This window comes from Myotis myotis, unplaced genomic scaffold (genome assembly GCF_014108235.1).
Source record: "Myotis myotis isolate mMyoMyo1 unplaced genomic scaffold, mMyoMyo1.p scaffold_m19_p_4, whole genome shotgun sequence".
Lineage (NCBI taxonomy): Eukaryota > Metazoa > Chordata > Mammalia > Chiroptera > Vespertilionidae > Myotis > Myotis myotis.
The window spans coordinates 50,118,362-50,132,658 of NW_023416346.1; positions in this window are offsets into that span (position 1 = coordinate 50,118,362).

Sequence of the window (14,297 nt, forward strand, 5' to 3'; positions counted from 1 at the left end):
GTAGAAGAAAGGCTTGCTTTTCCTATCATAGAAATGTCAGGAGCAAGCCCACACAAACTGAGGGCTGAATGCTCAAATAACTTATGAATTCAAAGCAAGCAGGAGGTGGGGGAAGGGAGCCACGTGGCAATCCAATATGGACGCCCCCTCCCCGAGTATGCTAATTTAAAGTCTCCTTCTCATAATTCAAAAGTCTTACAAAATTTAGAAATGCATCTGGGATTTCTGTGCACTCATAAGGAGAAGCTAGCTTAAAACAAATGTGCGCACAGTCTGAATTCGGATTTTAAAGTTTGGAACTAAGCTTAAATCTCTTTACAAATGTACAGAATAAAACCCCCCAAAAAATGTTTTTTTCCTAAGAAAGATGGCGGATTTGACCCAGGGAAAAATGCAGGCTGGTTCTAGCAACAAGATTGGTATTTCCATAATAAAGAGTAGTTTTTAAAATGCTAATGAACTTCTTTCAAAAGTCAACTTTAAGGCTGCCAGGAAAATTAGTAAATTATCTCTGTTACAGAATTTACCAAAGTAAGGTAATTGCCTTAAGATAATTATAATTGGATTTAAATCTCAGAATTGTTGAAACATAATTAATATATTGATTGTGACGGTCCAATGGCCCAGGGAATAACTAGCTTAACTCTTTGACATTTAGATGGACCAGGTTAGACCAAACTTGTTTCGACAATGGAAAACAGTTTTTCCCCAGAAAAAATTATGGTCATTTTAAAGTCAAGGGCTAGACCAAGCCTGTTTTGCCAGCCTCAAACGTGGTTTTCCAGAACCACTGGAAACTTGGGACCTTGGAGTTTACTGAATCAAATGATAAAAACTTATATCTAGGTATTTTGAAGTGATGTAATACTGAAGTGTTGATCTGAGTATGCCTCATATGAAATCTAGAGGATAGAATTGAATTTGTTAAATATGTCTTGTATTTTTTTTAAAAAAAATATGAAATTATTATTAATTTGAATGTTTAACTTGCCAGCTCTGGAGGATTGGGGATTGGATTGAATTGGGAGAAATTGTGTAGTTGTGGTAGCTAAATGCCTAAAGTGTAGAAATTTATTTTTCAGAAAATAATTTTTGTTTTCTCTGAAATAATTAGGCATTCAAAATATGTTGCTTATTGTTCTGATTAAAAAAGAAGATTAATTCTGTGATCCCAACCAAAAATTTTTTCAATACAAAAACCAGTTTAAATTTAATTGATATCTTAAGATAATTATAAAGAGTATATAATCATATATATATGATGGTCTTTCCAAATTCAAATAATAATTAATAAAGTAACAATATATTTCTTAAATACAGCCAAATTTTTCAGACAGAATTTTAAAAGACCCCAGCCCATTTTTATTTTTATTTTTGAATAGTCCATTGGGGATATACTGAAATTCTAGAGAGGGGCAGTTCCTGAACCAGGGACAAAAGACATTGATTTGGTAATTTTTAATGCTGGACATTTTGGTGTAAACTTTTAGTGTGTTCTGTGCGCCTGTATAAGAGTGTTGATGTTTTTGTGTCTCTTTGTTGTTATTGAATTTATTTAAAGAAGAGGCATGTCCCACTTTGTGGAAGCCTAGTTATGTGTGGTGGGGTTGAAAGCATGAGAGAGATTGCAAGAACGTCCCAGCAACTGTCGAAAATTCTTCATCTTGGGGGCTCTTCTTGCTCTCCCTCTCAGGGTTCAGCCACCAGAAAAAGCTAGTGAGATTCCTGTTTGTCTGCAGTATAATTTTGGCTGTCTATCTTTTAGGAATTTTGGGTTGCTCTTCCCTTGTTTATTGTGAGAATAGGCAAATCATCTTTTCTGTTGAAGAACAGCTTAGACAGCCGCCATGTTGACCACATGGCTTGCTGCTCCCCTGGGGGCCGCCATCTTGAAACAGCAAAGGCCAACCCCTCCCTTTGAATTAGCCAATCAAGAAAGACCATGTGCCTGAGCTCCAATCAAGAGCAAGGGACAGGTCTCATGCATTGTTAAGGTACTCTGCTTTAGAAAGGAACTTGCAGAGATTCAGAGCCAAGTTCAAACAGGAAACTTTCAGGGGTGTAGGGTAGCATGTATCCAGTCAGGGACACTAGGCAAGCCAAGATTCATGATTCCCTGTGGGGGCATCTGCCAGTGATACTCGGGGTATTTGCATTTCACAGATTGGGAGCTTATGAATTATTTTCAATGCTCAATACACTGCTTGCAATAAGCCATGTGCCTCATTTTAAAATCTTACATATTATTTATTCTTTATATGCTGAAATTATAATTGAATCTAAGTCTAGGAAAATTACTGAAACCTTCCATAATCCCTCTGTATATGCAAATAAGCCAAAGGGGATACTCTTTAAAAATAAAATCGCTAATATTTACAGGGTAAACTAAAGATTGTTGTTAAAATACTAAATCTGACAATCACCTCATAGTTCAAAAACTGTTTAATATGCAATGAATCCAAAGCAGTCGTATATCTGTACAGAAAATTAAAAATAAAAATTTATCAAGACTGCATTGAAAAATTTCCAAAAGCCTCTTAATATTATTTAGATCAAAAAAGATGGGGGATAGTGGAATAATCCCCTGTGAGTAAATTACATCAATAAAATTTTACTTTAAAAATTATTTTTCACTTGTAATGCTGAAGGCAAGACACCCATGAAAACACACATGGTGTCAAAATAAGCCAAAGGAAAATGGTTTGGGCACAATGAAAAGAAAGGATCCCAAGTTTAGTTTATAGAAAAGATTACTTTATTAACCTGTGGTCGAGAATATGTTTGTATATTTCCAAAAAACTTCTCCATGCCCGTGTGGATTCCTGCAACAATGAATCCGAGAGAGGAACTGACAACACGCTGAAGACAAGAGGAGAAACAGTCCAGAGATGGAGATGGTGATGACGCCTTGCCATGCTAGCAGTCAGTAGCTATGTGTCACTGCAGGTTGCCCAGGACCAAGCCAGAGAAGGTCGGACCAGCATTGCCACCTTTTGCCCACCATCCAGAACTAGCATATCATTACTGGCATGTACACATGAACTGTTGGACATTGAAATTGGGACTCAAAGAACTGTTGGCCCAGAAAGAAATTTACTACAGACTGATTCCTTAGATACCTGGCAGCAATTTAAAAAGGACATGACATTTGCCTCTCAGCATAGCCACTATTGCTTGTCTCATTTTTGTTCTCATGTTTATTTCTAGTCTTCAGATGCAGAATGAAGAGTCTTAAATGAACTCAAACCCTTTTAGGCCGCATTCACCTTTCAAGATTTTTTAAGGAAAAGAGAAGGGGGAGATGTGGGAAGCTGCCTATTGTCTTCTCTAGCAGAGAGGTGTGGACAAGGAACCCGGAATGCTGGTGACCCTTGAAGCCCTGGCAAAGGTCAGGGCTATGCACCCACTGTTTAGTCTAGACCAGCAGTTCTCAACCTGTGGGTCGCGACCCCTTTGGGGGTCGAACGATCCTTTCACAGGGGTCACCTAAGACCATCAGAAAACACATATATAATTACATATTGGTTTTGTGATTAATCACTATGCTTTAATTATGTTCAATTTGTAACTATGAAAATACATCCTGCATATCAGATATTTACATTACAATTCATAACAGTAGCAAAATTACAGTTATGAAGTAGCAACGAAAATAATTTTATGGTTGGGGGTCACCACAACATGAGGAACTGTATTAAAGGGTCACGGCATTAGGAAGGTTGAGAACCACTGGTCGAGACAATGGTAGCTGAAGCAACTTCTCCACCAGTTATGTAAATCCTTACTGATAAGATTGTCTGTTACTGGAACTTGCCTGCTTAAGGGCTATGGGTGTATCCCAAACTCAATAAAAGGATGGCAAGGTCTGAGCACAAGTGGAGTCCATCCTCTTGTGATGGGCTCTTGCCTGGCCCCCCAATTTCCAAAAGATTGTTTCCTGTCTCGTCTCTTTCATTTGTTTGTGGCTCCCCTTTCAGATCCTGAATCCTGAACCATGTGGGATGTGGGGGAACAAACACACTGTAGGTTTGTCATATAAGGCTTTTATTATGTTGAGGTTTGATCCCTCTATTCCCACTTTGCTGAGGGTTTTTATCAAGAAAGCATATTGGATTTTGTCAAATGCTTTTTCTGCATAAATTGATATGACTATGTGATTTTTATCTCTCAATTTGTTTGAGTGATGTATCACGTTTATTGATTTGTGGGATAGTGTACCATCCTTGCATCCCCAGAATAAACCCCACTTGGTCATGATATATAATCTTTCTAATGTAATGTTGGATACAATTTGCTAGAATTTTGTTGAGGATATTAGCATCTATGTTCATCAGGGATATTGGCCTGTAATTCTCTGTCTTTGTAGTGTATTTATCTCATTTTAGGACTAGGGTAAATCTGGCTTCATATAAAGAGCTTGGAAGTGTGCCTTCTTCTTGACTTTTTTGGAATAGTCTGAGGAGGATAGGTTTTAGTTCTTCTTTGAAAGTTTGGTAAAACTCCCCTGTGAAGCTGTTTGGGCCAGGGCTTTTGTTTGCTGGAAGTTTTTTGATTACTGCTTCAATTTCCTCCATAAATATCAGCCTACTCAAAATTTTTTTATTCTTCCTGATTGAGTTTTTGAAGGTTGTATTTTTTTATGAATATTTCCATTTCTTCTAGGTTGACCAGTTTGTTGGAATAGAGTTGTTCATAGTATTTTTTAACAACTTTTGTATTTCTGTGGGGTCTGTTATTATTTTGCCTCTTTCATTTCTGATTTTGTTTATTTGGGTCCTCTCTCTTTGTTTCTTGGTGAGCCTGGCTAGAAGTTCATCAATCTTGTTTATCCTTTCAAAGAACCAGCTCTTGGTTTTATTAATCTTTTGTATTTTTTTTTGTTTATTTGTTTGTTTTTTGTTTTTGTTTTTGGTCTGTATATAATTTACTTCTGCTCTAATCTTTATTATCTCCTTCCTTCTGCTAACTCTGTGTTTTTCTTGTTGCTCTCTTTATAATTCTTTAAGTTCTAGAGTTAGATAATTTATTACCAGTTTTTCTTATTTTTTGAGGTAGGCCTATAATGCTATGAACTTCCCTCTCAGGACTGCTTTCAGTGTGTCCCATAGATTTTAGATTGTTGTGTTTTCATTGTCATTTGTTTCCAGGATGTTTTTTATTTTTTTCTTTGATCTCTTTTGGCAACCCAGTCATTGTTTAATAGCATGCTATTTAGCCTCCAAGAGTTTGATTTTTTTTATTGTAATTTATTTCTAATATACCATTGTGATCTGATTATTTGCTTGATATGCTTTCAATCTACTTGAATTTGGAGTGACATTTACTGTCTCCAAATATGTGGTTTATCTTTGAAAATGTTCCATGTGCACTTGAGAAGAATGTATATCCTGTAGCATTGGGGTGAAATGTTCTGATGATGTCAATTAGTTTCATCTGATCTAGTGAGTCATTTAGGATTGCTGTTTCTTTGCTGATTTTTTGTTTAGAGGATGTATCCAGTGGTGTCAATGGGGTACTAAAGTCCCCTACTATGATTGTATTGCTGTTGATCTCTCCCTTCATATCTTCCAGAAGTTTTTGTTTGTTTGTTTGTTTGTGGGTTTTTTTAAATGTATTTCAGTGCTCCTGCATTGGGTGCATATATGTTTACCAGAGTTATATCCTCTTGTTGTATCGATCCCTTTAGTATAATGAATGGCCTTCCGTATCTCTCATTATGGCCTTCACTTTGAGTTCTATTTTGTCAGATATAAGTATTGCTACCCCAGCTTTTATTTTTCCATTTCCATTTGCCTGAAAAATATTTTCCCATCCCTTCACTTTCAGTATGTGTGAGTCTCTTGTTCTGAGGTGATTTTCTTGTAGACAGCATATATATGAGTCATGTTTTCTCATCCATTCAGCCTCTCAATGTCTTTTGATTATAGAGAATTTAATCCATTTACATTTAAAGGTATTATTGATAGATACTTGTTTCTAGCCTTTTTTTTTTTTTTTTTTTTTTGCCTGTGTTCTTTCTATGTCTTCTTTTTACAACAGTCCCTTTAACATTTCTTGCATTGCTGGCTTGGTAGTAATAACTCCCTTAGCCTTTTTTTTTCTGTGAAGCTCCTGTTTCCCCTTCAATTTTGGATGATAGCCTTGCTGGATAGAGTATTCTTGGATTCAGTCCCTTGCTTTGCATCACTTTGTATACTTCATTCTATTCCTTTCTGGCATGATGTGTTTCTGTTGATAAATCATTAGATAACCTAATGGGAGGTTCTTATAGGTAATTCTCTGTCTCTCTCTTGCAACCTTTAAGATTATCTCTTTGTCGTTGTTTGCCATTGTAATTATGATGTATATTGGTGTGGGTCTTTTTGGGTTCAACTTGTTTGGGACTCTCTGTGCTTATGTAACTTTTTTCTTTCCCAAATCAGTGAAGTTTTCTGTCATTATTTCTTCAAATAGGCTTTCTAATCCGTGCTCCTCTTCTTGTCATTCTGTCCCCCCTATTATATGTATGTTACTTTGCTTCATGTTTTCCCAAAGCTCCCTTAGGCTCTCCTCCTGCTTTTTAATTTTTTTCTCCAAATGCTGGTCAGATTGGGTGTGTTTTTTGGTTCTGTCTTCTAATTCGGTAATTAGGTGCTCCACTTCTTCTAGGCTAGTGTTGAACCCTTCCATTGTGGTTTTTACTGCAGCTATATCATTCTTAATTTCCTCTTGATTCTTACCTAAGTTGTTGATTTTCTCATCCACCCAGTTGAGAAACTATGGCCCTTACTTTGAATTCTTTTTCTGACATATTGTATTCCTCTATTTTATTTAGTATTCTTTGTGATGATGCCTTCTTTTCTTTCCTTTGAGGGTTGTTTCTTTGTCTCCCTAAATTTGCTCTCACCAAAGGATCTAGGTCAGTGGTTGGCAAACTCATTAGTCAACAGAGCCAAATATCAACAGTACAACGATTGAAATTTCTTTTGAGAACCAAATTTTTTAAACTTAAACGATATAGGTAGGTACATTGTTATTAACTTAATTAGGGTACTCCTAAGGTTTAGGAAGAGCCACACTCAAGGGGCCAAAGAGCTGCATGTGGCTCGTGAGCCCGCAGTTTTCCAACCATAGGTGAAGGTGCTTAGTCGCGCAGGGCCTGTGGCTGCAGTGGCAGGCTTAGCAGGAGGGCCATGTAGTCTGAGACTCACTGGCGGGTTCAGTTGCCCAGACATGAGGGGCTAGGTTTTTAAGCAGTGGGTTTACAGGAGGAGAGTGCACTCCAGACTCACAGGAGCCCACAGCCAGGGAGGCTAGAGTCCCAGTGTCTCTGGGTCTGCAGACAAAGTATCAAGTCTTTGGCCGGAGTGTCTGTAGGGTCCAGGGCAGTGTCTGGGGCCAATCTGGGTGTGGTGAGGCTGAGTTTCTAGTCACAGCAGCTCTCCCAGGATTTTTTTTTATTAAAAAATTCAAAACACTCGTGCTTTTGCCCTGTCCTAGGCCTGGCCCAGGGCTGCACACCCCGATGCAACAGTGGTACAAGGCCTGGATCACTCCCCATCACTGAGGAGGATCAAGCCCTAATAGATTTTTCTTTCTACAAGCCAGAGTGTCAAGAAATATGATACAACTCCATGATGAAAATTTTTTGGCCTGAAAATTTTGCAGCCATCCTGTCTCAGCTAGAGCCAACCAAGGTGGCTTGGCATAAGCAATGGGAAGAAGTTATCTTTAAAATGTTCCTGGGAATCAGAACTGGTGTGTGGCAGCTCTAGAAGAGATGCACAAAATGTTGGGGATACTAGCTCTAAAAATATGGGCTACCATATTTTTATGGGCCAAAGAGAGGCTAGCATCTGAGATTTTCATCTATGGCATGGCATCACCTAGGTTAGTCAACATCTTAGTCTTTGGTTAATTTATATCTGATTTACCCTCTGTCTATCCTGCAGCTAACCTTGTGACACAATTATCCAATATCTCATTTCCAAGTTTCTCCCTTTGCATGACTACCACCCCTTATTGGCAATGGGGAATTCCCTCATAAAATGCCCCATATTATCCCCTAATAGTGGCCCCATCTAAAGAATGTAAAGAAGCCTCATTTAATGAACCATTCTACTTCCACAGTCTGAAAATCTCCCTTATACCTTCCTTCAGCTTTATTATGGTTTTGAGGATATAGTTCTTGTCCATTCAGTTCCATGTCCACCATATGGTTTTACTATTTAGGCCCTCCATACTGATGATTGCTAGTCATAGTCCTAATTTCTATGGAAGACAATCTGTTCCAGGAGTGGAAGGACTATTGGACATGTTACATAACTGATGTCTTTAATGGCAGATAACAAATACTCATATCATATTTAGTATGCACCAATCACTATTTTAAGTATTTTGCATAGATTAAGTAATTTAATCATCAGATCAACCTTAAAATAGGTACTACTATATCCCCACTTTACAGATGAAGACACTGAATCATAAAAAGGTTAAGTAACTTGTTTAAGGTCACATAGTTAGTAAGCAGCAGAATCAAGATGTGGACCCGAGCAGCTGGCCTTTAGATCTTATGCTCTGAACTACTATATTATGTTGTCTACTAACACAATAATGTGGGCAAGTCTTCTCATGTGGCCCAACAGTGCACCCCTCAACCAAGGCAGCCTCTGCTCAGCACATCCACTTTGGATAATCTTTTCTGAACAACAGACTTCTGTTGTGCCAATTAATTTCAGATCTTGGGCTGGAATGAAATGGTCCTTCCTCATGAGCACAACTGCAAGATTATCTCAAGGGTATAGATCCCATGCCTTCAAAATTGGCAGAGCCAAGGATAGAACCCATTAAGGGTCAACCAGCATTTTTCAATGCAGCCTCTGACATTCCTCCTCCAATCCATACTAAATCAGCTGCCTGCACATATCACTCATTGGAAGCTGTGGAGAGCATATGTACAAATGCTGGAATTGCAGTTGTGCCCATTTTCCAAAGGGTCTGGTCCAGTTGTGTTCTAGAGCTAACTTGTACTTCCTCAGAAGAGCCAGAGTTGAAATGTCATGAATGCTGTGAACTGCTGGTAAAACATAGCTATCATTAAAAATTAAATCATATGAGCTTTCAATTAAAATATATTAAAAAACAAAGATAATAAATACTCAAAACTCATCACTTTCTAATTATTTCACTACATTTTGTAACCACCTATATTCTTGAGATTATTTATGGATCTTGTATTTGTGTGGTGGAAATAGTATATAATGATGTGCTGCTGCTTATCTTTTCTCAACTCAATGTTCAGTGACATCATATTGGCAGCCTGAAGCATGATGGTTCTAAATTTGCTATATAATGGGAGTATTAATACCATGAAAATCAGCAAACACTGTAGATTGGGGCTTTTCCTCCTGGAAAGCTGGTTGTTAAACATTTACTATGACACCATTAGTCAGTGACATTGCTCTCTCTCACCAGGAACATTTCCCTCTCTCACCAGTGGCATTGTCCTTTCTCACTATGAACATGGGTAGCCCAACAGCATGGAACATACAAAGCCTGCATGCCATCAAGTGTAAACTCATAGTAGCTTATAAGCGCTCACCTCCAGGTCAAGGCTTTGAAGCCTCCACCTCCCCAACAGAAAACCTCACTAGTCAAAGATGACAAAACAATATCGGTTAGTTCATAAATATCTATGTGCTTCCTTCCATATGCCAGCCCCTGTTTTGGTGGTGTTGATATAGATGTGAAGAAATCAGAGTAAATCTCCCACCTTCTTGGGGGGTTTCATTCTGGTTGGGTGTAGGGAAAGATAGAAAAAAAAAAAAAGAAAGAAAACATAAATAACATGATGTCATAGAACATGAAAGACAAGGTTGAAGGGGTATGGGGCAGTTACTTTAGATTGGGTGGTCATGAAAGGACTTTCTGATGGGGTGACATTTAAGTTGAGATCTGAATGATGACAAGGAGGCATTCATGTGATAACCCAGGAGAAATTATTTCAAGCAGAAAGAATAGGAAGCACAAAGCCCCTCAGACAGGAATGAGCCATCCTTGTGGTTAAGATGGTAGGCTCTGGACTCAGTCGACTTGGGATTATAATTGGCTCTGACATCCACTCTGTGACACTGGGCAAATCATTTAACTTCTCTGTATTTGGTTTTCTTATCTTTAACATTTACACTAATAAAAGAGAAACATGCAAATTAACCACTCCACTACACCCACCAGCCAATCAGGAGCGAGTTTGCAAATTAACCCAACTAAGATGGTGGCGGCCAGGGAGCTAGAGCAAGCAGGAGGCTTGGGTTGCCCCGGGTGATGGAGGAAGCCAAGCTTCCAGCCTGCCCTGGCCTGCCCTGGGCTCTGCTCAAGGCTACAAAGTTTCAATTATAGAAGATAAATAAATCCCAGATACCTGCTTCCAGCCCACCCTGGCCTCTGCTCAAGGAGGCACTGAACAAAAAGAAAAAGAAAAAAAGGAGAGGCTGGGAGCTTGGGTCGCCCGGGGGCGTGTCCAGCCTGAAAACAGCCATTAGCCCCTCACCCAGGCTGGCCAGGCACCCCAGCGGGACCCCCCCCCCCACCCTGAAGGGGCTGTGGGAAGCCTGAAAATGGCCCTCAGCCCCTCACCCAGGCTGGCCAGGCACTCCAGCAGGACCCCCACCCTGATCCGGGACTCCAGGGCAAACCAGCCTCCCCCCACCTGTGCACCAGGCCTGTATCTATACTAATAAAAGGGTAATATGCTAATTAGACTGTGAGACATTCCAGGAGACCTTCCAGATATTCTTCTGGACAAAGCCATGGTGGCAGGGCCTAGGTAGAGGCAGTTAGAGGCCAAGAGGGGAGGGCAGTTGTGGGTGATCAGGCCAGGATGGGACAACAGTTGTGGGTGATTAAGGCTGATGGGGGCATGGCCGTTGGGAGTAAGCAGACCAGCAGGGGTCCATTTGGGGGTAAGCAGGCCATCAGTGGGGGTCAGTTGGAGGTGATCAGGACCGCGGGGGGCAATTTGGAGTGAGCAGACCAGCAAGGGGGGCAGTTGGGGGCGAGCAGACCAGTGGGGAGGGAAGGTTGAGGCGAGCAGGCCGGCGGGGGGGAGGCAGTTGGGAGTGAGCAGGCTGGCAGGCAGTGTGGTTAGGGGCAATCAGGCAGGCAGGCAGGCAGGGGAGTGATTAGGAGCCAGCAGTCCCTGATTGTGAGAGGGATGTCTGACTGCCGGTTTAGGCCCGATCCCTGTAAACCGGCAGTAGGACATCCTTCGAGGGTTCCCAGATTAGAGAAGGTGCAGGCTGGGCTGAGGGACACCCCGCCCCCCCGTGCATGAATAGAATAGGGATAATAATAATAGAATAAGCATCATAAGCAGTTGTAAAGCTTAAATAAAATAATACATTAAAATGTTTAGCATAGTTTCTGGCACATAGTAAGTAATCGGTAAATGCCACCTATTATTACTATTATTTTTCAAATATTTGATATTTCTTAAGATCTAATTTTTAAACCACTTTATTGAGGTATTATAAACATACAACAGCTTTTTGTGTGTTGATCATACCTCAATAAAGAGTATCATAGAATTGTACACTTGAAACCTATATAATCCTATTAACCAATGTCACTCCAATTAATTTAATTTTTAAAAATTTTAAAAGGGAAAATCTGTATATAATTAATGTACATAGCTTGATGAGTTTTTGAATAAGTATGCTATCATGAAAACATTATCGCAATCAAGACCATAAACTTATCCATCACCTTCAAAAGTTTCCTTCTTGCCTCCTTTATATTTTTTATTCACTTAAAATATTTTAAATATTTTATTTTTTCTATGTTAAGGGCACTTAACATCAAATCTACCCTCAGTAAAAATTTAAGTACACACTAGAACAGTGATGGTGAACCTTTTGAGCTCGGCGTGTCAGCATTTTGAAAAACCCTAACTTAACTCTGGTGCCGTGTCACATATAGAAATTTTTTGATATTTGCAACCATAGTAAAACAAAGACTTATATTTTTGATATTTATTTTATATATTTAAATGCCATTTAACAAAGAAAAATCAACCAAAAAAATGAGTTTGCGTGTCACCTCTGACACGAGTGTCATAGGTTCGCCATCACTGGTCTAGAGCCACTTAGACATAGTAACTGCTGACTGCTGGTTTACCCTCTAGGCACTGTATATAAGCAAAGCAAGGGTAACAATAAAATGAGAAATATATTTGGAAAAAATTGATATTTAAAAAATAGCATCTAAAGAAAAAGTACTCTTCTTTGTACTTCTCTAACTCCTATTTAAAGTTTAGTATTGCTTGTATTTTCAATTATAAATGGAGCTTTAAAGGTTTAATCTAGCCCAAGCATGTCCAACTCGTGGCCCACAGGCCACATGTGGCCCACAATGAATAGTTTTGTGGCCCAGCCAATATAACGGTATGTAAGAAACGATTTAATAAAAATTACATAACTTAATTTTTACAATATCCTGTTATACATAATTATTAATAATGAACGACAACGTTCACTAATGACTGATTACCATAATCGTGTTGCATTCATTTCCCATAGGCACGTTACATGCAGGCGAACCATTTCTCTCCACTAATACTAGCAGCGAATATTTTAGCAGCCGATTGCCACGTCATTAGTCTTGTACTTACTTGTTTGGTGCGTGCAACAGGAGATATTTTGCTTTCAGAGAACAAGAAAAATAGGTTTATTTGTGTTACACTTACTAATTTGTGCAGTTATTCAGTGTCTGGTAAGTTAATGTTCTAGAAAAATATTAATTTTTATTAAAATGTTCTATTATTTTATGTTAACTACTCATTTATTTCAGCCCTTTGTATTCAGCATGTCTCTATCAAAATAAACCTATGTTTCCATGAAAATTGAAGATTTTTCTTGCAGCTTGATTAATGTTTTTAAATTTATTTATTGTCTAAAGTTTTACATATGTCTCCTTTTCCTCCAATTGACCCCCCTCCCCAAGCCACTCCCACCCTGGGCAAACCCCCACTACCCCAGTGTCTGTGTCCATTGGTTATGCTAATATGTATGCATACAAGTCCTTTGGTTGCTCTCTAACACCCGTCCCCTACCATTTGTCTCTGGATCTGTTCTTGTTCATCAAATTATGTTGATCATTATATCTCACATATGAGTGAGATCATGTGATATTTATCTTTCTCCGACTGGCTTATTTTGCCTAGCATAATACTCTCTAGTTCCATCCTAAGGAGAAAATAAACAAATGGGACTACATCAAAATAAAAAGCTTTTGCACAGCAAAAGAAACCATCAACAAAACAATAAGAAAGCCCACTGCATGGGAGAACATATTTGCCAATGATATTTTTGATAAGGTTTTAATCTCAAAAAAGAAATTGAAGCTTTTGTTTTTTTGTGGCCCACATAGACTTAAACCTTGTTTATTTCGCCCATGTTAGCCTTTGAGTTTGACATGCTTGAGCCCTTGTGTGCTGCTTTACTCAAATGGTTAAACCTTGCCATCTGCTATAACTCAAGAAGCCAGAATTTCCAAGGGTATCCTTGAATCTGAAGTACTATGAGATAGGAATGCAATTTCACCCAAGGAAATTTAAGCAACATAAAATTTTGTGGTTATCAAGATTCAAACACAATTAGAAGAGGTGGTTCATCAGGGGCCACAAAGAATTGACTATATAGAGACCTCATTGAGTCTCATAGTTGGCCTTAGATAGTAATGAATGCCTACTTCCTGACATTATTCCAACTGTCCAGCTGTTTGTGGCTTATATCAAACCTTAAATACAGAGCCTAAGGTAAACCCTACAACTGATGTGACACTTTCCAGAATTCCATGACCTCTGACACCTGTATCCAGGCAACTCAACAACTAGTTTCTTCCACTCTTAATACCAAAATTCTACTGGGATGCCATCACATTCAAGTTGATTTCCAACCTGGCTTTTCCCAAAGCCACAAATCCATCCTTGTTATGGTGTTGAGTGTCCTAACAAAAAATGTTTTATAATATAACTTGACTATGACCCCCATCCATAGCAGCCATCATTCATTTGCTCAATAAATATGTATTAAGTAACTATTATTCTAGATACTGTGGCAAGAGTATGAAAAAGGAACTACAAGGTTTTTGAATGCATGGATGTTAAATTCTGGGAGGGAGGAGATAACATATAAACAAAAAGCTAAATAAATAAATCAATATGCAGATGTTTATAATGAACTAATGGAGTGATATGAAAAAAAGTAATTGGTAAGAATCAACTCTAGACAAAGTGATCAGAAAAAACTTCTTTGAGGATG